The sequence below is a fragment of the Furipterus horrens genome, unplaced genomic scaffold, assembly GCF_987537825.1.
Source record: "Furipterus horrens unplaced genomic scaffold, mFurHor1.1.pri manual_scaffold_6, whole genome shotgun sequence".
In the NCBI taxonomy this organism is placed as follows: Eukaryota; Metazoa; Chordata; class Mammalia; order Chiroptera; family Furipteridae; genus Furipterus; species Furipterus horrens.
In genome coordinates, this window is record NW_028327176.1 from 62,677,014 (window position 1) to 62,697,332 (window position 20,319).

Consider the following 20,319-nt stretch of genomic DNA (forward strand, 5'->3'; position numbering starts at 1 on the left):
TCTCTATTTTTCTTGATGAGCCTGGTTAAAGGTTCATCAGTTTTGTTTATCTTTTCAAAGAACCAGCTTCTAATTTTGTTGATCTTTTGAATTGTTTGTTTGGTCTCTATGCCATTTAATTCTGCTCTAATTTTGATGATTTATTCCCTTCTATTTGTTCTGGGTTTGGTTGTTGTTCTTTTTCTAGTTTTTTTTTTTTTTTTTCTCTAGGATTAGATTTTTATTAGAGATTTTTTTCTCCTTTTTAGGTAAGCCTGTATTGCTATGAATTTTCCTCTCAGGATTGCTTTTGCTGTATCCCATAGGTTTTGGGTTGTTTTGTGTTCCTTAGCATTTGTTTCCATAAACTTTTTGATTTCTTCCTTGATGTCATTGTTAACCCACTCATTATTTAATAGCATGTTATTCATTCTCTATAAGTTTGAATGTTTTTGAGTTTTTTCCTTAAAGTTGATTTCTAATTTTAAGCCGTTGTGATCTGAGAAGATGCTTGATATAATTTCAATTTTATTGAATTTGTTGAGGCTTCTTTTGTGTCCTATCATGTGGTCTATCTTTGAAAATGTTCCATGTGCACTTGAGAAAAATGTATATTTTGCTTCCTTGGAATGAAATATTCTGTATATATCAACTAAGTCCATTTTGTCCAGGGTGTTGTTTAATGCCTCAATATATTTGATGTTTCTTTGCTTCAAAGATCTGTTTATTTTTGACAATGGTGAGTTAAAGTCTCCTACTATGAATGTGTTGTTGTCTATATCCTTCCTGAAGTCTTTCAAAATTGTGTTTACATATTTGGGTGCTCCCATGTTGGGTGCATATATGTTTATAAGGGTTATATCTTGTTAATTGGTGTTTCCTTTAAGTATTATGTAATGTTCTTCTTTGTCTCTTTTTATGACCTTTGCTTTGAAATCTGTTTTGTCAGATACAAGTATTGCTACCTAAGCTTTTTTTTAAATGTCAGTTTGCTTGATAAAACTTTTTCCATCTCTTCACTTTCAGTCTGTGTAAATCTTTTGTTTTGAGGTGTGTCTCCTGTAGACAGCAGATATGTGGGTCCTGTTTTTGTATCCATTCTGCTACCCTATGTCTTTTAATTGGAGCATTTAATCCATTTACATTTAAGGTTATTATTGACAGGTATTTATTCATTTCCCTTTGTACTTGTGTTTCTCTCCTTCTCTTGTTTTCTTCTTTTTCTTACATCATTCCCTTTAGCATCTCTTGCAAAGCTGGTTTGATGGAGATGTATTCTTTTAGTCTTCCTTTGTCTGACAAACTCCTTATTTCACCTTCCATTTTAAGTGAGAACCTTTCTGGGTAGAGTATTCTTGGTTGTAGGCCTTTGTTTTTCATTGCTTGAAATATTTTTTGCCATCCCCATCTGGCTTGTAGTGTTTCTGTTGAGAAGTCAGTTGCTAGCCTTATCTGAGCTGCCCTGTATGTTTTTTGCTGTTTTTGTCTTGCTGCTTTTAGGATTCTTGCTTTGTCTTTGAATGTTGCAATTTTAATTATGATGTTTCTTTGGATGGGCCTGTTTGGGTTTATCTTCCTTGGGACCCTCTGTGATTCCTGGATTTGCATGACTTTACCTCTCATCAAGTTAGAAATATTTTGTATCATTACTTTTCAATCAGGTTTTCTATTCCTTTTTCTTCTTCTTCTCCTTCTTGTATCCGTATGGTTCTAATGTTCTTTTGTCTCATGTTATCTTGCAGTTCTCTTAAACTCTCTTCGTTCTCTTTTAACCTTTTGTCATTTTGATGTATTGTCTGGGAATTTTTTTCTACATTGTCCTCTAATTCACTGATCCGATCATCTGCTTCATTTAGCCTGCTTTTGGTTGATTCTAATGTGTTCTTCAATTCAGAGATTCTATTCTTCATTTCTTCCTGGTTCTTATTAATATTTTCTATTTTATTTTTTATGCTGGTGTAGTTCTCTGTAAGTTCCTTGTAGCTTCCCTGTAGTTCTTTGTAGTTTCCTTGGAGTTGCTGGTAATTTTCCTGAAGTTTCTTGTAGTTTTCTTTGAGGTTGTCAGTGTCATTAAGTTTCATAATAACCATTTTTTTATGTTGTGTCTGATAGTTTGCTTGTGTCTGTTCTATATAGCTCTCTTTCTGGGGATTCCTCTTTTTCTTTCATTGGTATGTTGTTTCTACATCTCCCCATGTTGAATTCTTCTTGTTTGTTTTTGTTTATTAGATTTTCTGCTTTGACTTCTGACTTTCGTGGTATGAGATTCTTTATAGGAGATCTGGGGGATTCAGTGGTGCAGTTTCTTTGATCTTCTGAGCCTGATGCTCTTGTGTTGCCCTTTATGTTGTTTGGTTAATCTGTCTGGTTATATTTCAGCTACTCTTTGGTGCATATTTTCCTCTGGTTAGTTGATTGAGAGTCACTCTGCCCACCTTGTCTTGAATTCTTTTGTGGAGGTGCTGTTAAAATGTAATCACACAACCCAGGCAAGAAACCCACACCCTCCGATATCTCCCCCAACTACATTCTCACTATTGGCTGCAAAAGAGCCAGTATTAATATACTTGTAGAGATATTATGACACTTATTTCATAGGAGAAACAGATAGGAGTTGTTTTAAATGAAGGAAGGATGATTTTTGAGAGGGAAGGTGATAGAGTAATAATATTAGCACTTGGGGTCAAAGCTATGCAAGACAGCAATTAACATTTACACTGTATGTTTGAAAAGGAGGAGAGTGTTTCAGTATGGTGTGGGAAAGTATAAGTGTATAATAGTAGGTTTATATAGTAGGTATATGCTATATGTTTAGTGTGAAAGGAAGGATAGACACAACAGACATTCAAGCAGACAGATGGCCAAAAATTGAGGCAGAGGGATATGGGGGTTAAAAGGTAGGAAACAGATTAGAAAAAGAATCTTTCAAGAATAAAAATACAGAATAGAAAATCGCAAGAAGAGAGAGGAAAGAGAGAGAGAACGCAGAGAAGAGGAATGTAGGAAAGAGGAAGAAAGAAGAAGGGGAGTAAGAGGAGGGACAGGAACAAATTAAAATTAAAATTAAAAAATAAAAGATTAAAAAATGATATAAAATAGAGGGATAGAAAGAAAGAAGAATAGAGAGAGAGAGGAATAAGAGGTGGGAAAGGGGAGAAAAAAGAAATGAATGGAGAGGGAGAGGAGGGCAAAGTAAAGAAAAAAGTAATAAAATTAAAAGTACCTAGAAGGAAAGAAAGAAGAAGAGGGATGGAGGAAGAGAATAAGTGGGGAAGGAAATAGAAAGGAAGAGGAGAGAGGGAGAAAAATTGAAATTAAAGAATTGACAAAAGATAGGATGAATGAGAGAAATACAAGAGAGAGAGAAAGGAGAGAAGAGATGGGGAGAAAAGAGAAAAAGGATAAGAAGGGGAGAGGGAAGAGAATAGATTAAAATTAAAATTTAAAAATTAAAAAATTAGAAAATAAATTAGAATAGAGAGAAAGAAAGAAAGAGAATAGAGAGAGAGAGAGAGGAGGGAAAGAAGGGAAAGAGAAGAAAAAAATGAATGGAGAGGGAAGGGGATGAAATAAAGAAAGAAATTTAATAAAATTGAAAGTACTTAATGCAAAAGAAGGAAAGAGAAGGGAAATGGAGGGAGGACGAGGATAAGGGGGAGGGAAGGAAATAAGAAGAAAGGAATAGGAAGGAAAGGAAAAAAAATAAAATTAAAAAACTAACAAAGAATAGGATGAAGGAGAGACATTCTAAAGAGAGGAAAAGAGGGAAGAGGAGGGCAGAAAAGAAGGAGAATAGAAAAGGAAAGGAGGGACAGTAAGAGAGAGAGAGTAAGAAATAAAACAATGAAAGAATTTTAACTCAATTTAACTTTTAGGCACAGTCTCTGTTTTGTTTTTGTTTTGTTTTTTTTCTTCCTTCCTTCCTGGGTCTGCCCCTAGTCAAAATTCCATGGGTTTCAAATCTTTTCTTGTTGTTTGGCTGGCTCTGGGAAGGTCCTGCTTGATTCTTGGGTTGCTAGTCTTTTATTCGTGGGCCTACCGCCGCTCTGCTGTGAGCTGCATTTAGTTGTCCCCTCCTGTGGCACCCTCAGCCCTCCTCAGGCTTGTCCAGCTACTCCTTCCCACCTTTGGGCCAGGCTGTGCCTGCCAGCAATCCCCGCCCTGCCTGCAGTCGTGTCTCTGTTCCCATGCTACAGCTTCCACTCACTTCCCCCTCTATATGCCTGCTCGCTACCTCCCTCCCTGCCCCAACACCATCCCTTTGTTCTGCAGGACTCTAGTGTGATCGGTCAATGCGTCAGGTGGAACGGCGGTCTCCTGCCTAGGAGTTCTCCCAGCCTCTGGTGTTCCGCTGCAGTCCTTCTGTGCTGGCCCTTCTCCCCACCCCCACACCATCTCCACAACCAAGCCACAGCCTTCGCTCCCCTCCTGGCCTACACGCCCTGCACGCGCTATTTCTCTCCTTGCCCCCAAACTGCCCCTTTGTTCTGTGGTGTTCTAGTGCAATTGGTCAAAGCACCGGGGGCAAGTGGTGCTCTCCTGCCCAGGAGTTCTCCCCAGGTCCGGAGTTCCATGGCGGCTTTCCTGCGCAGCCCGTATCCTTGCCCCAAAACTGTCCCTTTGCTCTGTAGGGCCCTAGCGTGAGCGTCCTGCGTGCCCTGAATGCCAAGCTCTCAGTCGGAGTCGGGGGTTGCAGATGAGGAGGTTTCTCCCTAGACTCAGATCACACAGTTTCTCCGAGTCCTGGTTGTTCACTGTTCTCCCACGCCTCTTGCTTTTTCAGCCAAATCATCTCCCTAACTCCCTATGAGACTTCAATGGCCGGTGCGTTCCTAGCAGGGGAGCCTCCAAGTAGCTCCTAGCTAATGAGCCCTCGGGCATGGTACCACAGATGCACTGGGTCCCGTAGCGACTCAGCCTGTAGTGCATAGTAGACCCCTCCACCCCCATCCACGCTGCTCCCACATTCCCCTCCCTGTTCACGCTATTCGAGATCCACACTCACTCAGTCACTCCTCTCTGTGTTTACTCCTGAAGTCCCTCTGTAACGAGCGAGCAGAGAACACTGCCCCTACTCTGCCACCATCTTCCTATTCCCTGGGCTCTCTATTCCGTTCCATTGATCTATATGTCTGTTCTTATGCCAGTACCAAGCTGTTTTGATTCAAGTGGGCTTGTAGTATAGTTTGATATCAGGTATTGTGAGTCCTCCTATTGTGTTCTTCTGTCTCAAGATTGCTGTGGCCATTCGGGCTCTTTTTTGGTTTCATATAAATTTTGAAGTACTTGTTCTAGGTCTGTGAAATACGTTGCTGGTATTTTAATAGGGATTGCATCGAATCTATAAATTGTTTTGGGTAGTATGGACATTTTAATAATGTTGATTCTTCTAATCTATGAACATGGTATATGCTTCCATTTATTTGTATCTTCCTTAATTTCTTTCTTCAGGGTTATGTAATTGTCTGAATACAGGTCTTTTACCTCTTTGGTTAAATTTATTCCTAGGTACTTTATTTTTCTTGTTGCTATAGTAAATGGGATTTTTTTTCTAGTTTCTATCTCTGATATTTTATTGTTGGTATATAGAAATGCCTTTGATTTCTGGATATTGACTTTGAACCCTGCTATTTTGCCAGATTCACTTACTAGGTCAAGTAGTTTTTTAGTGGAGTCTATTGGGTTTTCTGTGTATACTATTAGGTCGTCTGCAAAAAGTGACAGTTTTACTTTTTCTTTTCCAATTTGGATGCCTTTTATTTCTTTTTCTTGTCTCATTGCTGTGGCTAGAACTTCCAATGCTATGTTGAACAGCCATGGAGGGAGTGGACATTCTTGCCTTGTTCCTGATCTCAGGGGAATGCTTTCAGTTTTTGACCCATGAGTATGATGTGGGCTACAGGTTTCTCATATATGGCCTTTATTATGTTGAGGTATGCTCCCTCTATTCCCAGTTTGCTGAGTGTTTTCATCATAAATGGGTGTTGTACTTTATCAAATGCCTTTTCAGCATCTATTGATATGATCATGTGGTTTTTTTCTTTCATTTTGTTTATGTGTTGTATTACATGTATTGATTTGTAAATATTAAACCATCCTTGCATCCCTGGGATGAATCCCACTTGATCATAATGTATGATCTTTTTAATGTGTTGCTGGATCTGGTTCTCCAACATTCTGTTGAGGATTTTAGCATCTATGTTCATCAGTAATATTGGCCTGTAGTTTTCTTTCCTTGTTGTGTCTTGACCTGGTTTTGGAATTAGGGTAATACCAGTTTTATAGAACGAGTTTGGGATTTTTCCCTCTTCTTGGATTTTTTGGAATAGTTTGAGAAGATTAGGTGTTAGTTCTTCCCTAAATGTTTTCTAAAATTCGCCTGCAAAGCCATTTGGTCCAGGGCTTTTGTGTGCTGGAAGTTTTTTGATTACTGTTTCAATTTCATTCTTTGTTATCCATCTATTCAGGCTTTCTGCTTCTTCTTGATTTAGTTTAGGAAGATTATATGTTTTTAGAAATTTGTTTATTTCATCTAGGTTGTCAAGTTTCTTGTCATATAGTTGTTTGTAATAATTTCTTACAATCCTTTGTATTTCTGTGATATAGGTTTTGATATCTCCTTTTTTGTTTCTGATTTTATTTGGGTTCTGTCTCTTTTTTACTTGATGACCCTAGCTAAAGTTTTGTCAATTTTGTTTATCTTTTCAAAGAAGCAGCTCCTACTTTTGTTGATCTTTTGAATTGTTAGTTTAGTCTCTATGTCATTTAATTCTGCTCTTATTTTGATGATCTCCTTCCTTCTAGTTGTTCTGGGCTTTGTTTGTTATTATTGTTCTAGTTCCTGTAGCTGTAGGGTTAAATTTTTTATTTGGGATTCTTCAATCCTTTTCATATATGCCTGTATTTCTATGAACTTTCCTCTCAGGACTGCTGTTGCTGTGTCCCATTGGTTTTGGGTTGTTGTGTGTTCATTATCATTAGTTTCCAGAAACTTTTTGATTTCTTCCTTGATGTCATTATTAACCCATTCATTATTTAATAGCATGTTATTCATTCACTGTCAGTTTGAATGTTTTTGAGTTTTTTCCTTGAGGTTAATTTCTAGTTTCAGGGCATTATGATCTGAGAGGATACTTGATATAATTTCAATTTTCTTGAATTCGTTGAGGCTTCTTTTGTGTCCTACCATGTGGTCTATCTTTCAAAATGTCCCATGTGCATTTGAAAAGAATGTATATTTTGCTTTTGTGGGGTGAAAAGTTCTAAGTATATCAATTAAGTCCATTTTGTCTATAGTGTTTTTCAATGCCTCGATGTTTTTGGTGTTTCTTTGCTTCAAAGATCTGTCCATTGTTGACAATGGGGTATTAAAGTTCCCTTCTATGAGTGTGCTGCTGTTGATATATTTTTTGTAGTCTTCCAATATTTTCCTTAAATATTTTGGTGCACCTATGTTGGGTGCAAAATATGTTTATGAGTGTTATATCTTCTTGATGGATCATTCCCTTAAGTATTATGAAATATCCTTCTCGTCTCTTCTTATGGCCTTTGCTGTGAAATCAGTTTTACCTGATATAAGTATTGCTACCCCAGCTTTTTTTCATGTCTATTGACTTGGAATACTTTTTTTCATCCCTTCACTTTCAGTCTGTGTAAATCTTTTGTCTTGAGGTGTGTCTCTTGTAGATAGCATATATGTGGGTCATATTTTCATATCCAATCTGCTACCCTATGTCTTTTGATTGTAGCATTTAATCCATTTGCATGTAAGGTTATTATTGACAGGAATTTATTTATTTCCCTTTGTTCCTGTCTTCCTCTCTCTCTCTCTTTTATTCTTCTTTTTCTTACATCATTCCCTTTAGCATTTCTTGCAAAATTGGTTTGGTGGAGATGTATTCTTTTAGTCTTCCTTTGTCTGAGAAACTCCTTATTTCACCTTCCATTTTGAATGAGAGCCTTGCTGGGTAGAGTATTCTTGGTTGTAGGCCTTTGTTTTTCATTGCTTCGATATTTTTTGCCATTCCCTTCTGGCTTGTAGTGTTTCTGTTGAGAAATCAGTTGATAGCCTTATCTGAGCTACTTTGTATTTTATTTGCTGTTTTTCTCTTGCTGCTTTTAGGATTTTCTCTTTGTCTTTGAATGTTGCCATTTTAATTATGATGTGCCCTGGAGTAGGCATTTTTGGATTCATTTTCTTAGGGACTTTCTGTGCTTCTTGAACTTGCATGACTATTTCTCTCATCAATTTAGGAAAATTTTTTATCATGACTTTTTCAATCAGGCTTTCTACCCCTTGTTTTTCTTCTTCTTCTTTTATCCCTATTATCTGAATGTTGTTTCAACTCATGTTGTCCTGCAGTCCTCTTAAAGTCTCTTCACTTTTTTTCAGTATTTTTCATTTTATTGTATTGTTTGGGAATTTTTTTTCACGTTGTCCTCTAACTCACTGATCTGGTCCCCTGCTTCATTTAGACTGCTTTTGATTAATTCTACTGCGTTCTTTAATTCAGAAATTGTATTCTTCATTTCTTATTGGTTCTTGCTGATAGTTTATATGTCTTTTTTTTAAGTATATTTTATTGATTATATTGTTACAATAGTTCCAATTTTTCCCCCTTGCTCCCCTCCACCCAGCACCCCCCTTCCCCAACAATCCCCTCCCTAAGTCCATGCCCATGGCTCACCCTTTCATATATTCTTCTTTTTTTAAAAAATAATTAATTAATTAGTTAAATATTTTAACAATAAAAAATAACAATCCCTCCCTGTCAGACTTAAAACCCTTTACAATCTTATAAAGGACAATGGACGAAGGTCTCGAGCTCCTCTAGTTGCTTCAAGCTGGACATGGTCGTCGTCCTACCTATCCTTGGGTCAAGAAATCCCTAATAAGAGTGGGGATGTGGAGGGGAGGGTGGCCTTCCTACAAGGGGAAGGATCATGCAGACTCCAGGTTGGTTGGCTGTCTCTGGACAACGGCATGCTTGGTTTAACAGGCTGGCATCAAGGAAGATCACAATGCCCAGTGATCAACTATAAAGTATGCAGCTAACCATCTTTAAAGTTTCTTTTCATTTAAAATTTGTTTTCATTTGAAAGTTAAACTATGTCTGTGGCATTATCAAAGATGTTTAATTTACAGGCAAGAAGAATGTCAAATGCCTTGCAACTGGATGTCTTTCCTATAAGACAGTCCTACAGATCTATAAACTTGTGTGTGGGTTATGTTACATAAATTAACATGTGTTTTCTGTTTTCAAAGGGCATAAGCCTGTATGTCTTTTTTATGCTGGTGTAGTTTTCAGTAAGCTCCTTATGGGTTCCTTGGAGCTCTTTATAGCTCCGCTGGAGATCATTAGAATTTTTTTGAGTTTGTCGAGTTCATTGAGCTTCCTCATTACTATTGTTTTGAATTGCATGTCCGATAGCTTGCTCGCTTCTATGTCATCTGTCCTTCCTTCTGGGAATTCCTCCTTTCTTTTTGGTGGGGTGCTGTTTCTGTTTGGTGGGGTGTTATTCCGCCTCCCCATTGTGGGCACTGGTCTTGTTTCTACTTCTTAGATTGATCTGCTTTTATTTTCTGCCTTTATTGTGTGAACTTCTTGTATACAGTTGTTGGGTTGCTGTCTCCAGTTGACTCCACTTGGAGGAAACCAGTCTGCTTAAGTGATTTCTCCCATAGCACTTGCGATGCTTCTGTACTAGGACCTAGTCGGCTGCTCTCTCAGCTCTTCCTCAAGGGCCAAAACCCAAAACTTATTACAGAGTATCTCTAGTTCATTTCACTGTCCTTTGTCCTCAGCCAGAGGTGAGTGCCTTCTCTTGTGAAGGCCAGGGGCGGGTTGACCCATTTTGCACAAGGGCGGGTGGGTCAAAAGCAGACTGATTGCTCTCCTGTTACAGTGGAGAGAGAGGCTTCTATTTACCAGTGGGCGGGATTGTTGTGGGCCTATTGGGGTGGGTGTTGCATTGGTTTCACACCCACTGGGGCATGCCCAGGTGGCACCTGGGCACAGTGGCTGGAGCATTGGTTTGGTGCCTATTGAGGTGGGCCAGAAGTTCCTGAGTACAGCGGCAGTGGTGTGCACCTGCGTGTGGCATTGGGCGTGCTAGCCTTGCAGCCGCTGGGTCGCACACCTGGGTGACACCCAAGTGCAGTGGCCAGTGTGTTCATTTGGCTCCTGTTGGAGCTGGCTGGGGTGCTTGTGTATGCGTGCATGTGAGTACGTGCACGGTGACCTGCGCCCTAGTCTCTTGCCTGCTGAGCCATTCCAGGGTAGTTGGTTTTTCGCCCCTTGGGGCGTGGCCCCGGCCACTTGTGCACAGTGGAGGTGGGCGTCTTTGAGCTGCGGCCGCCTGCTTGGGTGTGCGCAAGTAGCACTTGGGCAAGTGGCTGGCATGTTGGTTTGGCGCCTATTGGGGCAGGACAGGAGTGCTGGCACACAGTCGCCTGCATCCCCAGCAGGTTGATTTTGTGCCCATTGGGTCGGAGCCACAAACTCCAGAGCACGGCAGAGGTGTGCATCTGTGCCGGTCTGCTGGTGCTTTGATTTTATGCCTGTTGGGGCGGGCCCCAGGGTCACCTGGACGTGGCATCCAGCGACTTGGTTGCACACCTGGGCCAGCGGATGGGGGCACCTCCCTGTGCGTGCTCGCATGACTTAGGGGGAGGGTTGGGGAGTGGGCGAGGACACTTCTGCGCCTGCTCTCCTCAAGATCTCATCCCACCCCTAACCTCTCCTCCCTTCTCTGCAGAGTAAAAGAGAAAAATAAAAAGGAAAGACACCTTCTTACATACACAGCAGCACGCTGTTTCTTGCCTCTCAGAGCCAGATGCCACCTGGCCCACTCCTGGCTCTACCAGCGGGCAGAGCCCCAGTTTCCTCTCGATTCCTCTCTGGGGAAGCCTGTGATCACTAAAAAGTTTTTGTGTACCTCCAACCGCAGCTCGGGAGGCCAACACAGTCAGAAATCCCATCTCGTCCCTTTCTCCTCTGCTATCCTCACCAAACAGGTTGCTCCCAGATGGTCTTCTCTGACCCAGCAGCACCAAGGCTCAACTCCTGCCAGTGTCCAAATGTTAACTGAGGTGTTATGTCTGCAATTAGTCCAAACTATAGATGGGTCTCGGGAGCCTGAAAGCGCAGCCTCCCCTCACTCCTCGCCATCTTCCCTCCCAGAACCACTTTAGCAATTTTTTATATGCTCCTTCATTTACAATACTGCATGAGGGACAAAAGTAAATTTGAAGTGATCTGGGGGAAAACAAAAATAATATAGTCATACCAGCATCTTATCTTACCTCTTCATCCTCAGCTTCACTAGAAAAGTGGAAGAATATCTACTAGGGACCCTCCTCAGTCTCCTTTTCAGATTGAGTGTAAGCATACACTTGCAAACCAGCCAGTCATGCCTTCATCTCACCCAGTTTTAGACAATAAATTTTTAATTGCTCATCTTAATTTTCTCCAACCATTACTCTGAGGATGATATGATGTTCCTTGTCCTGAGGAAATGTGACTAAGCTGTCCAAGTCTGTTCCAGTATTTTTATAGTATTTGAAGCACCTACCAATGGGTAAGGAAAGCCTTATATTCAAAGTCTACCACTGTTAGGATCATTTATAGCCCCCTTGGACTACCAACATGAGAACAAGTAGTGAGCTATGTGTGGGACCTTTGCCTTCCCCCAGGGTTACCTCCTTCCCCCATAGCTATCTGATCTCTTTGTCTTTTGTTAATTGACAGAACAATTCTACTGGCATTTATGCCTCAGAAGTACCAAGGAGCGTATACTTAATTTCAGCACATTTCTGCATAGTTACATCCTCTCGATGTCAATGTGGCCACCTCAAGTGAGCATACCAGGATATCCACTTGGCAGTTCCAATCATCTTCCAGTTCTGGAAGAGATACTTCATAAGAATATCTTACTTTAATTCAGTCCTCAAATTTTCATAGGACTTTGCCCTATATGAGCATTTTTTGATAGGCTTGGTTTCCATTGCCCTTTAGCCTGACCATATGGCAGACTCTCAGCCAATGCCCATGAGTCAGGAAAAATCCAAATATAGAGACAAACAGCATGTACTTCAACCCATCAAACTTATTGGTTTTTACCTTTCCACTAACAAAGCAACTCACAGTAGAGTTTCTACTGTCATTTATACCTAAATGTCAACGTCAATCACTAAATCTTATATCTAATTTTTAAATGAAATAGTATGACATCATTTTTCTGGGAAAATGATTAGTGGAAAACTTAAGAAATTTAATATTTATGTAAAGGAGGACCATTCCTGGCAGTATCGAAAACATACTTCTCAGGAATATGCTTTCTTAGCCTCTGGGCAACAAGCACAGACTCTTTTAGTTGTATCCATGTTTTATTTTTAATAACATTTAAATATCTTTATGTGTTATTCTCACTTTAAGCCTGTGAGGGTAACTGAATATGGATCATCACATATATTCAGAGAAGATTCCTGATGTGTTCAAATTAACTCAACCAACAAATAACATATAAATCACTAAAATTAAGTTTATTTTTTATTTTAAAAAATATTTTTTTATTTATTTTTAGAAAGAGGAGAGAGGAGGGAGAAGGACAGGGAGAGAAGTATCAATGTATGAGAGATACATTGATTGGTTGCCTCTTGCACACCCTCAGCTGGGGAGCTGGCCCGCAACCCAGCCATGTGCCCTCACTGGGAATTGAACTGGGAACTTTCAAGTTAACAGGCTGACACTCAATCCACTGAGCCACACCAGTCAGAGCTAAGTGTATTTTAAAAAATTATAATATTGCCATTTCTAAAGTCTTGCTTAAAAGAAGGTTCCAGAGGCCTCCTGAACCTTCACCCTACTCTGTCTGTATTTTCACAATGGCGTATTTACTGATGATTAACAGTATGCTAACTGGATGGAGACGATGAAGGAGAGAGAAAATCCCAATATGCATCCTTATGAAGCTTATGGCAAACGAGAGAGAAAATCTCAACATGGACACTTGTGAAGTATGGCACAAACAAATAACTGTGGTAATCCCTCAGATTTTGGTACAAATCTATTTTCATTCTTAAAGCTAAATTATTAGAATAGTATAAGAGCATTTTAGTGTTTTCTGATGGGAGTATATTGTGGGGGGAGTGTATTTATATGATGGTAAATTGAAGAGTTCCAAAATAATATCTGTTGTTTGTTTCATATTATAACAGTAGAATGAGCTCAAAGATAATATAAGAAAAAAATCAAATATTAAAAAAAATGTTTTAAACTCAATAGACTTTAAAAACTGCCAAATCAGGATTGATAATTGAACAAGAAGTTATATATCATCATTGTTATCAGATATTTCATTCTTTAATGGAATAGTTTTTAAATTGAGTATCATAAATTAACTAGTAATGCATTTTTTTCTTTAAAGTAATGTGGTGTCAGTATTGCAGGTAGGGAAACAGAATACATGTACATGCAATATAAGATACATATATTTACAAAATATATACATAACTTTACCTGTGCCTTGTGGCTTATGTAAAGATACATGCCTTGTGCCAAATGAAAACAGAGTAAGACATGAACTGCATTCAGAATAAAGTTACATATTAGAGCTCAGTAAATCTGATTTGTGGGTCCCGTAGGCGCTCCCTAGATCTGCATAGAGTAATTGGAAGCTATGTTTTAGTACCACAGAACTGATTATCAGCATTCATCTACCAAAAGAATTTACTTAAAAATATAAGCATCTAGGTCTAGGACTCCCTTACTTAACCATAAAAAAGTAATGTAGCAGACATCCTTTATATGATAATTAATTATAATAGGCTGTAAAGAACAATGTCTTGTATGAATTATGATTTATTGGACAATGAAGCTAGAAAATATAACTCAATAGCAGGAAAATAAGGAGTCCATAGAAACTGACTTTGAGATGACAGAATGTTGGAATCAGCATAGAATAATTCCAACACAACTATTATACACAATTAAGAACTTAAAAGAAATACAATTTTAACAAATGAACTGATAAAATTTTAAGTAGAGAAATAGAAAACTATAAATGAAATTCAAATAGAAAATCTAGAAGTAAAAGTCTAAAATTTGAAAAATTATTGGGTGTGTTTAACAGAAGTATAGAAATAACAATTTAAATAAAAATAACAACAACAAAAACAAGTTTGGGAAAAGCAAGCAGAATATCAGTGAACCAAAGGAAAGATAAAAATTTCTATCATACACATTATGGACCCCAACAAGAAAGAAGAGACATAATTGGGCAAAAATACAATTGTTGATTAAATTTTGAAAAATTCACATATTTTCAGAAAAAAGAAACATAGTGACTAGAATTAGTGGCATATTTTAATAATGTATATTTATAAATTAATAGAGTCTAAATTAACTAAGTGTTATGCCTGATATTGTATTGGATGCTAGAGCACAGAAGGAAAAATACAAAAATCTATAAAAAATATAATTGTCATGACTTATGAAATTGAAATAGTAATTTAGGATTTGATAATAGTAGTGAATTAATGTTAAATTTATTCATTTGATAAGCCCCTGTGTTTGTGTAACATAATAATATTATTGTTCTTAAGAAATAACATAAGAAAAAATTTGGGGGTAAAGGGAATTTGTATCTCCAACTTATTCTCTTTTTTTTTAAATTTATTTATTGTTTTTCTATTAGAGTTGTCCCACTTTTTCCCCATTGCTCCCCACCCACCCAGTTCACCCCTTCTCCCAGAGTCAATCTACAACCTCATTACCCATGTCCATGGGACATTTATACTAGTTCTTTGACTAGACCCTCCCTTACTTACCCCCTTCTATTCCTCCCTGCTCCCCCTTGGTAACTGTTAGTCTGCTACTTGTTTTTTTTTTTTAATATCTTTTATTGATTATACTGTTACAGTTGTCCCAATTCCCCTTCCCTCTGCTGCCCTCTACCGGTGGCCCCCCTCCCTCCAGTTGTTGCCCCCTTTTAGTCCATGTCCATTGGTTGTGCATATAGTTCTTCTCAAACTCTTCCTGTCTATTCCATTCCCTCCTACTATGCTTCTTAATTCCTGTACTATCTCCCTCCCTCTCCCCTTTCCCCCTCCCCATACCTATAGTTCTTTTTCCACTCTTATTGCCTATTTAGTTTGCCTTTGTTTCAATTCCCTAGCTTTTGTTGTTGGTCCTTGTCATGTAGTTTTCATTTTAATGTTCATTGTTTTGATCCTCCTTCTTCTAAACCAGTCCCTTTAACAACTCATATAATAGTGGTTTCGATCTAATGAACTCTTTCAGTTTTATTTTGTCCTGGAAGCACTTTCTCTGCCCTTCTATTTCGAATGACAATTTTGCTGTGTAGAGTATTTGTGGCTGTAGGTTTTGGATTTTCATTATTAGTTTGCTACTTGTTTACATGCCTCCCCTCTGGTTCAATTTTGCTCTTTTGTTTGTGTGGTTCATTAGTTTCTTGTATTAGGTAGTATCATATGGTATTTGTTTTTTGTGGCCTGGCTTATTTTGCTAAGCATAATTCTCTCTAGTTCCATCTATGTTGTCGCAAATGGTAGGAGTTCCTTCTTTCTTTCTGCTGGATGGTATTCCATTGTGTAAATGTACCACAATTTTTTAATCCACTCATCTACAGATGGGCACTTAGGCTGTTTCCAGCACTTGGCTATTGTAAATAGTGCTGCTATGAACATAGGAGACCATAAGATTTTTTGAATTGATGTTTCAGGATTTTTCAGATATAATCCTAGCAATGGAATTGCTGGGTCAAAAGGCAGTTCCATTTTTAGTTTTTTGAGGTAATTCCATACTGCTTTCCATTGTGGCTGCACCAGTCTGCATTCTCACCAGCTGTGCTCTAGGATTCCCTTTTCTCCACATCCTCACCAACACTTATTGTTTATTGTTTTGTTGATGATGGCCATTCTGACTAAAAATATGGAATGCTTCATGAATTTCTGTGTTATCCTTGCGTAGGGGCCATGCTAACCTTCTCTGTATTGTTCCAATTTTAGTATGTGTGCTGCTGAAGTGAGTACTCCATACCTTTGCACATTTCTTTAATGTTTGCAATTATATCATAACATAGTTTAAATTTTAAAATAAAAATATATATAGCCAAAAATGCTTAGGATTTCCATGTGGCAATAATGATCTTTTTTTATATAATTTATTTGCTTGTTTGTTTGCTTATTTATTTTTAGAGAGGGGAAAAGGAGAAAAGAGGGAGAGAAACATCACTGTGTGGTTGCCTCTCACTCGCGCCCCCAACTGGGGGCCTGATGTGCAACCTAGTCAAGTGCCCTGACTGGGAATTGAACCAGCCGATGCTCAATCCACTGAGCCACAGTAGCCAGGGGCAATAAGTATCTTACTTCCAGTTATAGCAAGTCTCTTCATATGAACAGAAACACTATTATCCTCATTTATCTTGCTTCCTGAACTTACTGTTAGTTGTCTTCTGTATAGTATTACATAAATTTATACAGTTATATATATATATATATATATGCACTGAAAACAACAAGCCACAAAACAAACAAACAAAAAACACATCTAGACTTTGAGTGCAAACACAGAGAGAAGTGATTGAGTGCGGATTTCAGACAGTGAGAACAGGAGTGTGGGAGAGGCGTGAAGGAGGGCAGAAAGTTTGGCCTTGTTCTCCAGGCTGAGTCTCCAGGCTTAGTCACTCACTGGGCTTCCCAGCCCAGCTCTTCTGCCTCATCTCACCTGAAAGGGCAGCTGCTGACCGGCTCATTAGCCAGGATCTGCATGGAGGCCTCCCCCTGCCAAGGGCGCACCTACCAGCAAAGACCCAGAGGGAGTCAGCTAGAAGGTTTGGCTGAGACACCTGAAGGCATGGGAAAACAGTGAACAGCCAGGACTGTGAGAAACTGTATGAACTGAGTCTAGGTGGGGACTCCCTTGGCTGGCAATCCTGGACTGACAGCTCTGCACTCTGGGCACTCGCACCAGGGCCCCACCAAACATAGGGGCAAAACTGAGCCACAGAGAGGGGCCAATAGGGGAAAGCCGCAGACATGGTAAAGACCCTAGGCGGGCAGGTGGTACATACAGGCATACTGGCAGGGAAGCAAGCCAGTGCTGCAGCTTGGGGATGGAGACAGGACTTGAGGCTGAGCAGAGATTATTGGCATGCACACACTGACCCACAAGCAGAGCAGCATTGCTAGACAAGCCTGAGGAGGGCTGAGGGTGCCACAGGACCAAGGGGGGAGGGGACTCAACTAAGTGCGGCTCACAGTAGAGGGGCAGCAGGCCCATGAGTGAGAGACTAGCAGCCCCAGAATCAAGCTGGGTCTCCTCACAGCCAGTCAGCCAGAAAAGACTTGAAACCCATGGAATTTTGACCAGGGGCAGATCCAAAAAAAGAAGGTTGCACCCAAAGATTGAACTAAATAAAAACTCTTTTTTTTCTTTTAAATTTTTAAACTCTTTCTTTAGTCTGTTGCCTACCTTCTCTTCCTCTTATCCTTATTCCTTAATTTTTGTTTGTTTGTTCATCTGTTTTGTTTATCCTCCATCTCACTCTAAACATATAGCATATAACTGCTGTATAAACCTAATACTATGAACTTCCACTCTTTCACTTCATTCTGTATTCTTCCCTCCATTTTCAAACATAAAATGTAAATGTTACTTACTGTCTCGCATAGCCTTGACCCTACTTGCTACTATTATTCTTCTATCATCTTCCCTCTCAAAAATCATCTTTCTTTCAGTTAAAATAACTCTTATCTGTTTCTCCTATAGTATAATAGTCTTAACCTATCTACATTTATATTAATACTGGCTCATTTGCTATGATAGTGGGATTGTGGGTGGGGGATATGTTTGAGGGAGTGGGTTTCTTGCCTGGGTTGTGTGTTTATGTTTTAACAGCATCTCCACAAAAGAATTCAAGACAAAATGGGCAGAGTGACTCTCAATCAGCCAGAGGAAAGGATGCACCAAAGAGTAACTAAAATACAACCAGACAGTTTAAACAAATGGCATAAAGGGCATCCTTAGAGCATCAGGCTCAGGAGATCAAAGAGACTGCACCACTGAATCCCTCAGGTCTCCTATAAAGAATCTCATACCACAAAGGCAGGAAATCAAAGCAGACAAATCTAATAAACAAAAGCAAACAAGAAGCATCCAACATGGGGAGACAGAGAAACAACCTCCCAATGAAAGAAAAAGAGGAATCCCCAGAAAGAGAGATATATGGAATAGACATAGCCAACTATCAGACATGGAATTCAAAAGACTGGTTATAAAGAAGATCAATGAACTTGACAATCTCAAAGAAAACTATGACAAACTCTAGGGAAATTCCAAGGAACTCCAAGAAAACTACAGAGAATTTCAGGGAAGCTACACGGAACTTACAGAGAACTACACCAGCATAAAAGACATAGAAACTATTAATAAGAACCAGGAATAAATAAAGAATACAATTTCTGAACTGAAGAACACAGTAGAATCAATCAAAAACAGGCTAAATGAAGCAGATGATTGGATCAGTGACTTAGAGGACAATGTAGAGAAAATTCCCAGACAATACAACAAAATGAAAAAAGATATAAAAATAATGAAGAGGGTTTAAGAGAACTGCAGGACAACATGAGACTAAACAACATTAGAATCATAGGGATACAAGAAGGAGAAGATGGGGAGCAATGGATAGAAAACCTGATAGAAAAAGTAATGACAGAAAATTTTTCTACCCTGATGAGAGAAAAAATTATGAAAATCCAGGAAGAACAGAGGGTCCCAATGAAGATGAACCCAAAAAGGCCCAGTCCAAGGCACATCATAATCAAGATGGCAACATTCAAAGACAAAGAGAGAATCCTAAAAGCAGTAAGAGGAAAACATCAAATAACATACGAGGCAGCTCAGAAAAGGCAATCAAATGATTTCTCAACAGAAACTCTATAAGCCAGAAGAAAATGGCATAAAATATTCCAAGCAATGAAAAACAAAGGCCTACAACCAAGAATACTCTACCCAGCAAGGCTCTCATTCAAAATGGAAGGTGAAATAAGGACTTTCCAAGATAAAAGAAGGCTAAAAGAATACATCTCCACCAAACCAGCATTGCAAGAGATGCTAAAGGGAATGCTTTAAGAAAAGAAGAAAAAAGAGAGGGAGAGAAACACAGGGACAAAGGGATATGAATAAACACCTGTCAGTAATAACCTTAAATGTAAATGGATTAAATGTTTCAATTAAAAGACATAGAGTAGCGGAATGGAAATGAAAACATGACCCACATATATGCTGTCTAAAAGAAACACACCTCAAAACAAAAGATTTACACAGACTGAAAGTGAAGGAATGGAAAAAAGTATTCCAAGCAAATGGACATTAAAAAAAAGCTGGGGTAGCAATACTTATATCAGACAAAACAAATTTCACAACAAAGGCTATAAAAAGAGACAAAGAAGGACATTTCACAATACTTAAAGGAACAATCCATCAAGAAGATATAACCCTTATAAACATATATGCACCCAACATGGGAACACCCAGATATATAAGGAAAATACTAGAAGACTACAAGAAGGATATTAACAGCAGCACAATCATAGTAGAGGACTTTAACATCCCATTATCAACAATAGACAGATCCTCGATGCAAAGGAACACCAAGGATATACAGGCATTGAACAACACACTAAACCAAATAGTCTTAACTGATATGTATAGAACTTTTCATCCCAAATAAGCAAAATATACAGTCTTTTGAAATGCACATGGGACATTTTCAAAGATAGACCACATAATAGGACACAAAACAAGCCTCAACTAATTCAAGAAAACTGAAATTATATCAAGCATCTTTTTAGACCACAATGCCCTGAAACTAGAAATCAACCTCAAGGCATAAAATCAGACATCCAAACTCATGGAGAATGAACAACATGATATTAAATAATGAATGCGTTAACAATGACATCAAGGAAGAAATAAAAAAGTTTCTGAAAACTAATAATAATGAACACACAATAGCCCAAAACCTATGGGACACAGCAAAAGCATTCCTGAGAGGAAATTTCATAGCAACACAGGCCTACATGAAAAGGAAAAAAGAATCTCTAATAAAAAATCTAACCCTACAGCTACAAGAACTATAACAACAAAAACAAAGCCCAGGGCGAGTAGAAGGAATGAGATCATCAAGATCAGAGCTGAATTACATGACATAGAGGCTAAAAAAACAATTCAAAAGAGCAACAAAACTAGGAGCTGGTTCTTTGAAAAAATAAACAAAACTGACAAGCCTTTAGCCTGTCTCAGCAAGAAAAGGAGA

At 38.7% G+C, this 20,319-nt stretch overlaps 1 non-coding gene across 1 annotated transcript; it reads right to left on the bottom strand.

Moving 5' to 3' along the window:
* Nucleotides 1-15,926: 15,926 nt before the first annotated feature.
* On the bottom strand, nt 15,927-16,033 carry LOC150006315 (U6 spliceosomal RNA). Its single transcript, XR_016512040.1, has one exon. It is a non-coding gene; the product is annotated as a U6 spliceosomal RNA (small nuclear RNA).
* Between the last annotated feature and the right edge of the window lie 4,286 nt (nt 16,034-20,319).